This window comes from Oratosquilla oratoria, chromosome 33, assembly GCF_046742065.1.
Source record: "Oratosquilla oratoria isolate Oo_2021 chromosome 33, ASM4674206v1, whole genome shotgun sequence".
NCBI classification, from domain to species: Eukaryota; Metazoa; Arthropoda; class Malacostraca; order Stomatopoda; family Squillidae; genus Oratosquilla; species Oratosquilla oratoria.
Window position 1 is genome coordinate 36,535,381 of NC_134809.1, and position 15,000 is coordinate 36,550,380.

Here is a 15,000-nt window from a genome sequence, read left to right on the forward strand (position 1 = left end):
ATTTTTGTTAAATTGGATAGCCGCTGATGTTCTGACAATCTGTGTAGCTGATTGTTCAAAATTGCGGAAGACCTTTTTTTCCTCTTGTTCAATGTGGAACAGAAGTTTCCGATATTCATCTGTGAACCAGTTATTATAATTATGGCATTCAGTTTTAGCATTCCTTGAAGTGCTTCTAACTCAGATCCTCTATTTCTGTAGTCACTCCTAGAGTTCCTAGTTTCTTTCTGTTGTTGCATTCCTGTTGTCATGACATATGGGCTAATTGCTTTACTTTCTTGATAACCTTGTAAAAGATAATCTATCTCCCCTAAGTCCATTGTTTCTTTAAGATTCCTGTATAGCTTTTCTGCAGTCATCTCATCACTGTTGTATACCAATAGAGCAAATGCTATTAACTTAGTAACCTGAGAAGCTTTTAACTTGTCACTAGATCTACTTTTTGTCTAATCTGAATCCTTCAACATAGAAATCATGTCCTTGGACCACCTGTCTAATTTTGCTAAATATTCTGTGTTTGTTTCATTTGGTTTTATTTCTTTTATCATTCTAACCAAAGACCTGATAGGACCCTGATCACACTTTGACTTAAAGTGTTTCATGAAAGCTTTCTTAAAATCTTCATATTTGTTTATATTTTCCATTTGTTGAAAATTTATTATAAGCCTGGCCTACCCTTCTCAGGATCTATATTTTCTTTTAAATTTTAAATTTTCTTTTTATCATCTGATACGTTTTTTGTCACTATTAGTGTATCAATTAAGTTGATAAACCTATTTACCACTATGGTATCTTCTTCCCCCCGAAAACCTTGGGACATTTGTCTGCAAGGTAATAACCTCGTGACGGAGAACTTCCGTGGCCATAACTTCAATTGATATTGTCGATTTGAATCGACTGCGTCCCTTGTAGTCGTCCCTCACACATATGGGCGCGCACCTCAGTAACACTTCCACTTTGTCCTTGTTCACTAGCTCGTCCTCCTAGTCATCCTTCTCGTTCACTACTACCAAGGTCTGAGGATGCTATAATTTTCCAATAACAAAATCAGTGCACGTAACTTAGCGAGCGCACGCTACTAAAGAAGACCACACTTAAAGAATTAAGTGGAAGATACGTGCTTACGTGAAGAGACTAGTGGAACATAGAATTCATCGAACGAACTACGAGCAACAATACAAGACCACACAGCGCACGAAAATCCCACCACTGTCATCAACTCTCACTCACTTTTCACCCTTGTCACCCGCCTTTGTCCCTTTCGCGACATTCTTCTTTTTCTCCCCTTATTTTCCACTTTTGTTATTACTACCTTTGTTCCCACTGTTTCCTCACTTTGTCAAGTTCCATGTAGTTATAATATTTCCTTCGGTTATAATCTTCTTTCTAGGGGAATGATAGTTGTAGTAGATTTCTTTTATTTCTTTCGTTAATTCTTCTACAGCGTGCTTCTCTGAGGCTCAAGGAGTCCCCCGAGAGCACGTATGTAAGATCCTAAGTGACGTAGTGATTTCTTTAGTCCAATGATCTTTAACTTTATATTTAAGATCCTCCCCAAAGGGCGTGATCTTACAATCGTGAACCAATTCAATTTCTTCCTCCTCCACCCTTTCACCAATCAGATTCCTTGTTACAAGTCTATATGGCTATATTGTTAACTTAAGCAATCTCAAAGCTCTACATATCTCAGGTTATAGAATTCTTAAGTCAGCAATTCAATCGGGCCCCAGCCACTGTTTATAAACACAAAGCGGAGAGCAAATTTATGCAACTTACTCGCTTTTTTATAAACACCTAAACCATAAAGATATAACACCCGTCTTCTACTCTTCTTTCTACCAGCTTTTCTACCAGCCTCTTACACACAGAGGGAGAGAGAGAGCGAGGGGAAGAAAGTAAGACAGAAAAGGGGGTTTCGAAATTATTTGCAACTGGTTAGAAAATAGAAACATTCTCGGATTTGTTCAAGCAGAAGAAAGAGGGAGAATGAGGAAGTGAGTGCGGCAGTTTCAGGGGAGGAGGCGGCAATTCTTGCCTGGACTTATCGCCCACAAGGCTGACATGATACGGATGATGAAAAAAAAAATTCAAAGCCTAAATATTGTAACGTAAACGACGATTTTTGCGTTAGAATCAACAAAATATTAAATATTTTCCATTATCCTCTGCAATTAGGATATTAAATATAAATTTTGAAATATGTTAAATTATTTAGCAAGCCAATAGTTGCTATATCTACATGAAAATTATTATTATGTTTGACTCAAAATATCACTTTCTTTTTCGTTTGTTTGCCCATGCTCAGTTGATTTGCAGTTTGGGCGGAGGTGGTGGGGGTGTTAGTGAAAGATTTGTTCCGGAGCGGAACTTAGGCATGTAAAGGCTCTGATCATATCCCCAGTTATCATTGATGTGTCATCAGATTTAGTATGGATTCCAAAGTGCCTTTGATTGTAAATTATGGTCGCACAAATAAACACTGTGAAGCTAATTCTAACGACAATGCCCAGGAACAAGCAGTTTATACAATCAGTTGCAAAGAAAACCGCCAAAAGAGTATAAAGAACTTCAAGAGGGGGAACAGGAAAATGTTCACAAACTCAACTGCAAACAACATTGTTGTTAAAGGAAAAACTAAACAACACCTATAAGCAGCTTTGAAAAGATGAGAAAGTGGAACAGATATGATGGTTGTACAAAATCAGTAGACCTTAAAACTTCAGAAATGATAGTCTCAGACGACTTGCTGATCATTTATGTATAAAATAGTGATTTTCAAAGACAAACTGTATATGTTCCACCGCAGTATGTACTAAAGCAGAGAAGGTATTATAAAGGCTATCATATATAAGACTTTATATATGAGGAAATATATCCATCAGTAAATTATATCATATCACCAGCCAACTTTTTTTCTGATCGAGTCATTTAAGATTACATTTACAACTTGTGTAGGTCAACAAGCTATGCTGTAGATTAAAACCTCCAGGGGCAATACTTTGTTTTGTGTGAAGAGCACAATATTGGTGAGTATCTTAGTACAGTGTATAATGCTTTTCACGAGCTCATATACATTATGTAGTGAGAATTGCAAGCGCAAATATGGAAAAGAACTATCTTTGTTGGAAGTCAAAATATTAAATATTTTGCACATCAGATTCAAATATCTAAGAATGATACTGGTGTTCAAAAATGACTATGTGATACATAAGGTTGACTGTTTGGGGAATTAAAAAGTATAATGAGAAATAGACATTTGGGAATGTATGCTGGGAGGAGATTGTATGAAGGAGTGATTATACTGACAGCACTGTATGGGGCAGAAACATGGAACATAAAAGAGCAAGAGAGGAAAAGTTTAAATGTGACTTATATGAAATATCTTAGATGTATGGCAGAGGTTACTAGGCTAGATAGAGTGAGAAATGATGAAGTGAAGAGGAGAGCGGGGATGGGAAAGGAGTTGGGAGATAGGGTTGATGAAAGCGTATTGGAATGGTTTGGACACATGGAATGAATGGATGAAGAAATATAAGTAAAAGAAATGTGGAAGGAAGAGGAGGGTGGAGTGAATAGGAGGAGGCGACCGAGGATGAGATGGATGGATGAGGTAAAAGGGTTGTTGAAAAAGAGAGGGATGCCTCTCGAGGAAGGAAGGGAAAAGACAGAAAATAGGGGTGAGTGAAGAATGGTTGTATGTGGATGATGCTGTGATGCATCGAAAAGAGTGGGTGGGGCATGGAGTGTTAGGGATTGGTTATGTGTGAATGATATTTTGACGCAACCCGAGGAGATTTTTCCCGTCTTCTCTTTTTCTGCATGAGGGGACGGAGAGGGGGATTGCCGATTAAATGAAGCGGCCTTGCTGTGAATGTGCTGTGTATTGCTGCATTGCTTCTGACCCAGGGCAATGGGTGAGATGCAAGGATGACCCATCATCCACGAGGAGCCAAGAAAAGAGGGAGGGAGGGGTGGTGAGTGGGAGAGGAAAGGATTGGGATAAAATAGGTGGGAGTGGAATCCTGCCTTTTGACTTTGGCTACCTCCCTTGTAATGGGGGAAAAGCCATTGGCATATGTATGGTATATGTATATAGGTTGACTGCTAATCATTTCAATCATTCGGCTGATGCTCGAGATGAATATAAGTGGAAGTAATGAAACCGTTGCTTATACCCTTCAAATAGCACAAAAGTTCAATCACTCTCAGCTGGCGATAATGCGATGTCTTATAATTTCATTGTGTATCTGAAGCACTTTGGTGAAATGGCTAAGATTACTAAATTGGCAGATTCTTGTTTGTTGGATGTGATACCTCTAGTTGTAACCATGGAAGATGTCCTCGGAGCTATAGCAATAAGAGAAGTTTAATGCTTATGATCAACGACAAATTTGACTCCTTTCAAACTAATAATGCTTATGGAGGTGTAACATTCTTTGATCCAAGTTATAAAAGCAAGATTCTTGAGCAACATGCTTTACAGGGTTAAGATCAATTTAGAACAATTGTGTGATGAACAATTCAGACATCTAAAGAAACCTTTTCCACAAGGGAGAGAAATATCTCAGATACAGAAGATGCAGGCATGTCTTACATATGGTCAGAGTAGACACCATACAAGGATCAAGCCTACAGTATATTAAAAGTGCAACGTTTCGATTGTTGAAGTTTCAACAAGCAAAACTTCGTACTTTTGATAAAGGTTTCATCTTCGTATGGTGTCTACTCTGACCATGTGGTTGGCAGTTGTCATTTTAAATAATATCTTACATATAGCGCCCAAAGGAGTTATAAAAGACAGAATCAGTTAAGATTAATCTGATGCAAACGTTTGAACAACTGCGGCCATTAAAAGAAACCCTTTCCACGAAGAGAAATATCTCAGAAACAGAAGCTGCAAGACAAGCCTTACATCTGGTGTCAGAAGCATTGCTGAATTAATCAATATTTTATCAGCTTCTACCAGTGATAAAGAGTTAGTTGCAGAAGTATCTAAAGAGGCCTTATCAATGATTAAAGACTATCAAAAGCACAAACTATTGGAGACTCATAAAGACCCTCTGGCTAGGTAGTGTAACAATAGTGAAACCTTCCTTTGCCTTGCTAAACTCGCTATAATATTTTTCAGCCTCCTCTTTAACCATTGTAACTAGTAAGAGCTTTTTCAATGAAGTATGCATCATCTATGATAAAAACTGAAGAAATATCTTCCAAAGTTTGTTTCTAAAGTACAATTTCCAATTATTGTTTGAATTTTGGAATCCACTTCTTTGTTGCATTTCTATTGAAATGCACTCTTTATTTCTATTTCCATTGGAATTAATTTTATTCATATTTCTTGGTGTATATACATCTATGTATAAATGTAATGAATTTATAATTAATTCATAACAGTTTTGTAATGACTGGTAGTTTAGGAGGGAGTTTGATAGAGTGCATATGAGCTTGGTCCCCGATTCGCATTGTGATAACAGAAGATTAGAATTGTAGCATAATTTTATTAGTACAATGATGAGTTTGCTATTTCTTGATATATAGATAATTACTTTTGCTAATCTATAAGTAGCTTCAAAAATTAATTCATCTGTGGCTAAATCTTTTGGTGGCTAAAAATATCCATATCTGCATCAGCATTCACGACTTTGAGCGTAAATGTACAAGGCACATTTAGCTGCTACATTAATGAAATAAGATGTTCCTTTTTATGATAAAAGATTCAGTTCGACTTTCAATGGTTCGCGGTGAGTGCTACTTACCTCAGTTGTCGGAGCACATAGGGCAAAGGTAATAGCATTCAGACGCAACTGAAAGCTTCCTAGAGCTAGCCCATCAACTTGATTATAGCAACTATGATAGCAGGTATAGCAAGTTTCTTTTTAGCCCCTTTACCATGAAAATCAATAAACCAGCCTGAATAGAGTAAAAAAAAATGCCACTTGTCTCGGAAAGGATTAGTCGAGATGGACAAAAAATTCGTCGCTACCCGAGGAGTGATACTGATGTGAATAAAAATCATGAAGAAAACCAGGCTGAGAAAAGTGATACCAGGTACGGAAGAGGCTAATGAAACACTTCAGCCCTGATCACTGCTGTCGACGACTTGTATATTTGTTCGGCTGCAGTCAGGTAACTTTATTCAACCAACAGAATCCTCAGCCATGACAGGGATTACGCATCTATCTCAACTAACTCTTTCACTGCTATTCATTTGACAAAAGAGCGGGGTGCGGCTTACCTTACATATTCACACAGGCGAAAAAAGGAAAATAGAATAACAAAAATGTGCAAAAACAAACAAATCACACGAAGTCTCAAACATTGGGAGCAGGAAGAAGTGTAGAAGAATAAATTAAAAAAAAAATGGTAAAGAAAAGGAAGAAAAATATAATAAGAAGGAGGAATAGGAAGAGGAATGATAGAGGGAATTTTTTTTAAAAGAATAAGGAATGAAAGTGAAAAAAGGAGGAGGACGAGATGGAAGAGGAAAAGTAATATAAGGGCGTCGATGACTACGACGAGGAAAAGGAGTAGGAGGAGTAGGGGGACGAATAGGAAAAAAGGAGGGAAAGAGAACGAGGATAGGGGGACAAAGGAGAAGGACAGGGAGGAGGGAAGAAGAGACGATGGCGCAGTAGCTCAGCGAGGGGAGACAGGAAACTGAGGACTTTGGACTGGAGGAGATGGACCTGTAGGAATAAGAGGAAAACAAGCAAGATGAACACGAAAAAGAAGAGGAAATTACACAAAAAGCACAAAAAGGAATATCAGGTTAAGGAAGAACATAAGAATGAAGGAGACTGCAAGAGACTATAAGGCCTAAATTATACAGTTCCATGTCCATTACCACCTGTTATCCCCATCCATAAAGTTGTCTAACCGTTTCTTAAAACAACTGATAGGTTCAGCGCTCACTACATGGTTACTAAGTCTATTTCATGCGTTGACCACCTTATTAGTAAACCAATTCTTGCCCATTTCTATTTTAAATCTAAATTTGTCCAATTCAAATCCATTACCGCGAGTCCTGCCCTGTTGTCTTAATATGATGATCTTGTTTGCGTCACCCTTGTTAAAGCTTTTAATTCACTTCAACACCTCTATTAGATCACCCCGCACTCTGCGTCTTTCCAGAGAGTGTAAGTTAAGGTGCCTAAGCCTCTCCTCGTAAGGTAAATTTCTGAGACCATGTATCATTTTGGTCATTCTCCTGTGTACTGATTCTAGTGAATTTATGTCCATTCTATAAGACGGTGACCAAAACTGTACCGCACAGTCAAGGATGGGTCTAACTAACGCTAGACAATTTGATAATTACCTCTGCATTTCTATTAGTAACCGTCCTAGCAATGAAACCCAATGCTCTGTTAGCTTTATTCCTGGCGCTGATGCACTGTTTCCTGGTTTTAAGGTCAGGACTCACAAGAATTTCCAAGTCTCTTTCTCACTCAATTTTCTCCAAAAACGTGTTAGCTAAGCTATATCTGTTTTCAGTGTTGTGAAACACTACGTTTAAAACGCTGCCCTTTGAGCTATTGAAGTCCATTTGCCATTTCACTGACCATGTAAACAATTTGTTAAGATCATCCTGCAGAATCTCGGCGTTGTCTCCTGACCTAATTAGGCATCCTATTTTAGTGTCGTTTGGAAATTTACTAACATCACTATTAATCCCATTCTCCAAGTAGTTTATGTACATAATGAACAATAAAGGACCCAAACCGGAGCCCTGGGGAACTCCACTAGAAACACTCCCCCAATTGGATTTTGCACCATTTAAGGTGTTTTCTGTCACTAACCCAAGCTCTGATCTATTCTAACACTTTTCCTCCTATGCTATGGGCTTTGATTTTAGTCTCAGGTGGGTGGTGGGGCAATTTGTCGAACGCCCTGCTAAAGTCAAGGTAAGTAGCATCATAACTACCATTGTTATCTGACGCCTTATATACGCTAATGTAAAAAGATAGAAGATTAGTCACACACGACTTACCCTTGGAGAAACCATGCTGTGAGTCACGAATCAAATTATGTCTCTCCATGTGATTTCTGAGTCTATTAACTATTATTGATTCACGCATTTTACCTATAACTGATGTCAAATTGATTGGCCTGTGGTTGCATATAGACGATTTATCTCCCTTTTTGAAAACATGAACAACGTTTGCCTGCCCCCAAGCAATAGCCACAAAACTAGTGTTTACCGACATATTAAATATTTCTGTAAACTGGTCGCAGATTTCAAATTTACACCTTCAGCACTCTCGGAAAATTTTCGTCTGGACCCGGGCATTTTGTAGCTTTAAGTCTTTCAATCTGTTTGACTACTTCTACCTTACTAATGCTGATATATGTTGGTCTACTTTCTTCATCCCCACTGAAAATCTAATCGTAGAACACGATAATGATGATGGCAATAATGAAGAAAAGGAGGAGGAGGAGGAGTAACAGATTGCGAAGAGGAAGGCTAAGTAGGTGAAGGCGGAGGAAGAAGTGAAGGAGTAAAACGTGGAGAAAGATGATGTTAAAGAATAAGAAAAACATAAAATGATGAAGAAGAATGAAGAGGAAGTAAAGATGAAGGAGGAAAATGTGGAGAAAAAATAAGATAGAAGGAGGAAAATAGGAATTTATGGAGGAAAAGGGACAGAAAAAGAAGAAATATGACTTTGAAAAAAGAGAGACAAGAAAAGGTGGAAAAGAAGGATGAGGTGAAGGAGGGGGGAAAGGAGGGAGAGAAAGAAAAGAAAAAGAGGCGAGGGAAGAGGAGGAAGAAGAAAAGGAATAGGAGATAAAGCAATAGTGATAGGAACAGGAATAGAAAGAGGAAGAAGAAGAAGAATAGGAAGAACAACAGGAAGTGGAAGAGAAGGAAAAAGAGGAAAAAGAGCGAGAGGAGGAGGTGGAGGAGAAGTATGGAAGGAGGATGAGGAGTTGGTGGAGAAGGAGAAGGGACATCAATTAAAGTTGGCCGCCTTAAAGCCTACACAATTGGGTCTTTTTGCATTCCTGATTACGAAACTTTTCGCTATAGATGATCGACGGGGAATATCCGCCGAAAATTAGGCCGACCGACCGACCGACCGACCGCCAACCCTCAAGTTCTTGTGATGCGGTGCTCCCCCTCCTCCTCCTCCCCAACACACACACACACACACACACACACACACACACACACACACACACACACACACACACACACACACACACACACACACACACACACACACACACACACACACACACACACACACACACACACACACACACACATACACACACACATACATACACACACACACACACACACACAGGCACAAATACCACGTACGTAGCATCTTTTCTGTATACTATCATTAGATAAATACTATTGCGTAAATAAATATAAACCATTTGTTTTATTCTGACTGTTGCCAGGCGATTCTATTCAGCTGAGGGAAGCCTTCAGCAGACAAAAAGTTAAAGACTATCTGTTGCAAGTCAATGGCTGTATGACTTTATGCTTACCTTGATTTTATGATTTACGCTTCACTGGCGTGCATACTTGTGCGTTCGTGCATTAGGTGCACAAACAGTTTGTACAAAGCTGTTTGCTGACCCCACGCCCCAGCTGCATCAGGCTCCGAGAGACGGCCAGAAAAATTGCCAAAATATCGCACTAACTATAAGTTAATCATTACGCAGGTAGTATCATGTTTCTTCCTGTATACATGTATATGCAAATTATACTGGGTACTTACACTCAGTGCCATATTGTAAATAAATGTATACACATAACAAATATACATATCAAATTGTAAGATGTGTTGGTCAAATGGGGGTTGGTGAGGTGGAAGAGGGGGAGAGGAAGGAGGTGGGTGTTGCTACCGATGGGCTCTATTCTTCTATTTAATTCCTCTTCTAGATTTGGAGCCCATTGGCAACAAAATCCACCTCCTACCTCTCCCCCTCCTCCACCTCACCAACTCCCTCTTGATCAACACATCTGCGCCATCAAGATTATCTCTCTTGATGGCGCAGTGGTTAGAGTCACTGTTTACTTGGTACGTCTGAGCTGAGTTCGAGTCCTTGGCTTCACTACGTATCAGTTTCTGCATATGTCTCCGTCGATTGCATTGTCAGTCTCGATCGTGATGACATGGAATTAAAGTGGAAAAGTTAATGTGGTTGAAAAAATATTAATATCTGCACACTGGGGACCATTCATTGTGTGTGTGTATATATATATATATATATATATATATATATATATATATATATACATATATATATATATATATATATATATATAAACGCACATACACACGCACACATAAACATACATACACACGCGCATACACACGCGCATACACACACACATAGACACACACACACACATACACACACACATACACACACACACACACACACACACACACACACACACACACACACACACACACACATGCACGCACGCACGACGGCGCAGTGGCAGCGTTCGCAACTACTGCTACAGCGGTCCGAGTTCGAATCCCGCCCAGGGCTGAAATTATTTCAGTATCGCTGCGCTGCGAGTCGTTACTCTAACTCTCGTTGGCTGGGAGTTGGGTGTGGGTGTGGGAGTAAGGACACAGCAGTACCCATAGATTGGTCATATGAGCTTTAAGCTCTCTTCCGTGAGGGAAATAGCTGTCGATCACGAGTCCAACAAGACCATGGTGAATTACATAAATACAGGCAAACATACGAGTACATCCACTTACTCATAGATACACACACACACACACACACACACACACACACACACGCATGCACGCAAACACACACACACAAAGAAACAAATAAATGCACACATATACAAACACATACACGCAGACTGTCTGTCTGTCTGTTTGTCTGTCTGTCTGTCTGTCTGTCTGTCTGTCTGTCTGTCTGTCTGTCTGTCTGTCTGTCTGTCTGTCTGTCTGTATGTATGTATGTATGTATGTATGTATGTATGTATGTATGTATGTATGTATGTATGTGTCTGTATGTGTCTCTAAATTATCTCACAAAATGTCAAAATATTAAAATTTACAAAAACAAAGCACCTTTATGACATAATATTACGTAAGTCGAAACATGAACATGTTTATTACAAAAGAAATGTCTAAAAACACTGTTTAAGGTTTTAATTATAATATTCTACATCTGTACCATGAATGTGCCTACAGATTTTTATATGATCTGCTGCTTACCTGAATACACACTCAAATATATCATGGGTTATCTCCTGAAAATCTTCAATTTGATTCCAAAGATCACCTACATATCTAAATCCTCCATGATAAGCTTCATATATGAAACTTTTTGCACAAATATCTAAGGTAGCTAGCTATCTTTCGATTTTATTTTTTTCATGAGGTTTGGTACGTTTGAAATGAATCGTAGAATTATTAGAAATGTAGCTGATTATTGGAATTGATAGCCGCGATGTGCTTGAATGCGTATCCAAAGAAACAGCATATCGCTTAGCCATCTGTAAGAACGGTAATTGTGCGTACATAGAAAAGTGTACTAAAGCTCTAAACAATATTTTTTAGATATTCTAAAATTATCCTGTTTTCATTAAATATATATATAACATAATATCATGAATGTTTTTATTTCTAAAACAGTTAACTTTATGATACCTTATATAAGTAATGAACTACAAAAAAAATATTGTCTGTGTTATAATGAAGAAGCAGGATCCAAAATTGGGAAGATTGTGAAAGATACAAACAAGTTGTGTGAAGTCTAAGTAGGATTTGTTTTCAATGAATTTATGTATACATATACTTATATATACATATATACATATACACACGTATATACACATACACATATATGTACTTATACATACTCGTATACAGTACATATATGTATATATATATACATATATATGTATATATATATATATATATATATATATACATATGTATATATATATATATATATATATACGAGGAATTCGCTAGTGGACAGCGACATTAATCAGATAATTTTTTATGACCATCGCGCAAGGATTCGAACCTGCGCTGTACATGACGACAAGAGGCCCGCCATGACTACCGCCTTACACCGCTCGACCACTGATACTTAAAATCGTACGAACTCAGAACACTTACTGGTACTCGAGATTGAGAAGGTCACTACCTGCAACCCTATTCTCATTTTTACCATACGACCAAGCACACTCGTGGGAGAGGTAAGGACCGGATCGAATCCTTTTCACGCTTCGTCATTGTAACCATACGAGGAATTCGCTAGTGGACAGCGACATTAATCAGATAATTTTTATGACCATCGCGCAAGGATTCGAACCTGCGCTGTACATGACGACAAGAGGCCCGCCATGACTACCGCCTTACACCGCTCGACCACTGATACTTAAAATCGTACGAACTCAGAACACTTACTGGTTCTCGAGATTGAGAAGGTCACTACCTGCAACCCTATTCTCATTTTTACCATACGACCAAGCACACTCGTGGGAGGGGTAAGGACCGGATCGAATCCTTTTCACGCTTCGTCATTGTAACCATACGAGGAATTCGCTAGTGGACAGCGACATTAATCAGATAATTTTTATGACCATTGCGCAAGGATTTGAACCTGCGCTGTACATGACGACAAGAGGCCCGCCATGACTACCGCCTTACACCGCTCGATCCGGTCACTACCTGCAACCCTATTCTCATTTTTACCATACGACCAAGCACACTCGTGGGAGGGGTAAGGACCGGATCGAGCGGTGTAAGGCGGTAGTCATGGCGGGCCTCTTGTCGTTATGTACAGCGCAGGTTCGAACCCGAGATGGAAGCTTGGAGCTGGTCGGCGCGCTCAGCACCTGACCCAGGCCGGAGGAATGTGATCCACGCTAAAGTATCGTGAGGTAATGCGTAGCTGCCCAGGGCTGCCAACTAGGCCCAACTACGGGGTCACTACTGCCGCTACGCGCATGCGCAGATCGCCACCACCCACTCTCCCTCACCCTCCCGGATGTGTAGAGGAAGGGCATGGAGATGAAGGAAGACACTTTACGGCTGCTCGCCGTTGAGGGCGGACCCCCCTCCTCCCCTCCCAGTTCCACAGAGGGAGGGCACCAGGACGCAGGAAATCACGAGAAGGAGATAGAGAGAGCCGTAGGAGACTTTACGGCTGCTCGCCGTTGAGGGCGGACACCCCCCCTCCCCTCCCACCAGGACGCAGGAGATCACGAGGAGAGAAAGAGAGCCGTAGGAGACTTTACGGCTGCTTGCCGCTGAGGGCGGACCCCCCCCCCTTCTCCTCCCAGTTCTACAGAGGGAGGGCACGATGGAGCTTGAAGATAGTTGAAGACGGACCTCCGTCTGAAGGGATCCCAGCGACGTGCGCCCGTCCACCAAGGAGAAGGACACAGGGGACTCGTCTGGAGGAGATCGTCTGGAAAAGGAATCGACGCTCGAAGAGAATTCATCCTCGCGCTTGCAGAGCCGAGGAGTGGTTTGTGTATATATATTTTTGTACATATTGAGTAGGCCGTGCTATATATCACACTGGTGATATTTCTTATTCTTGTGTTCAGATAGATTAGTGTGCTCTTGTTTATCCAATAAACACATCTTAGTTGGTGTGACGTGTGTTTCCCTCTCGCCTTCTCAAATTCCCGAGTATTAACGTTCGAACCTATTTGACATAGTATTTGGGTAATTATGAATTAGATTTACCTTATCTTTGGGGAGAAATTTGGGCAGGTGGCTAATGAACTCTGAAAAGGCAATAACAAGGGAATTTCGTAACAAATTTGGCTTTGTGGAATGGAAACTGAAAAAGCTAATTCTGGTTTGGCTGAGGGCTTTATCCAGGAGCCACTGAGGGTAACCTAATTTTGTTAATTGGGACCTGATGGTCTAATGGTCTAAAAATTGGAAGTTACAGATTCTGAAACTCGGAGAAAGACCCGAAGCTACACTCCTTTTAATACGATCTTGGCGATGACTATAAAAAAAAATTAAGTTAACTTCCTGAATGGTCATTTTTTCTAAAAACAGTAAAGGCAACCCTCATGATTATGGTATCTAAAAAGGGATTCTTTCCAACCCCCAGGTATGATTTGGTTAAGATATGTTGATGATATTTTCAACCTTTGGGATGAGAGTTGGGGTCCCTTTGATGTTTTCCTAGATAAACTTAATCAATTAGCAACTAATATCAGTTTCAAAGTGGAATGGGAAAAAGATGAAAAGAATCCCTTAATCATGAGGAATGGTAATAGTCTTGCCTTTACTGTTTTTAGAAAGAACGCCCATTCAGGAAGCTACCTTTATTTTTATTATTATTTTTTTTTTTTTATTCATCACCCAGTTGATATTAAAAGGAGTGTAGCTTTGGGGTATTTTTCCGAACTTTCAGGAACTGTAGCCCCCAATCTTTAGACCATGAGTAAATTTTCATCAAGTTCCAATTAACAAAATTAGCTTACCCTCAGTGGTTCCTGGATAAAGCCCTCAGCGATATTACAGAACATCGAATTCACTAGTGATACGCTCACAAAATTACGGTCTCATGCCTCACTGGAACAATCTAGAAACTTTACACACAGGTATGGAAAAATTACACGAAAGACCCAAGAAGAAGCATAGATACACACATTGGAAACGACCAATCATAGGGAAGGGTTCATCAAGTTAGCACGAAACACAGCAGGTTTGGTCATTGCAAAAACTCAGAAAGGTTCAATGTACCCCTCAGGATGGCCAAAATGATGATATATATGCTGTCTGATAATTTGCTGTTATTGTACTCTCTGGAAGAGACTCGAAATGTAAAAGTATAGAAGTGCTTCTGCCACATCCTGGAATTTTCTCTACACCACTCTCCTAAACGATGTACACGTATGTATATATGTGTGTATGTATGTATGTATGTATGTATGTATGTATGTATGTATGTATGTATGTATGTATGTATGTATGTATGTATGTATGTATGTATGTATGAATATACGTATTATATTCTTATATA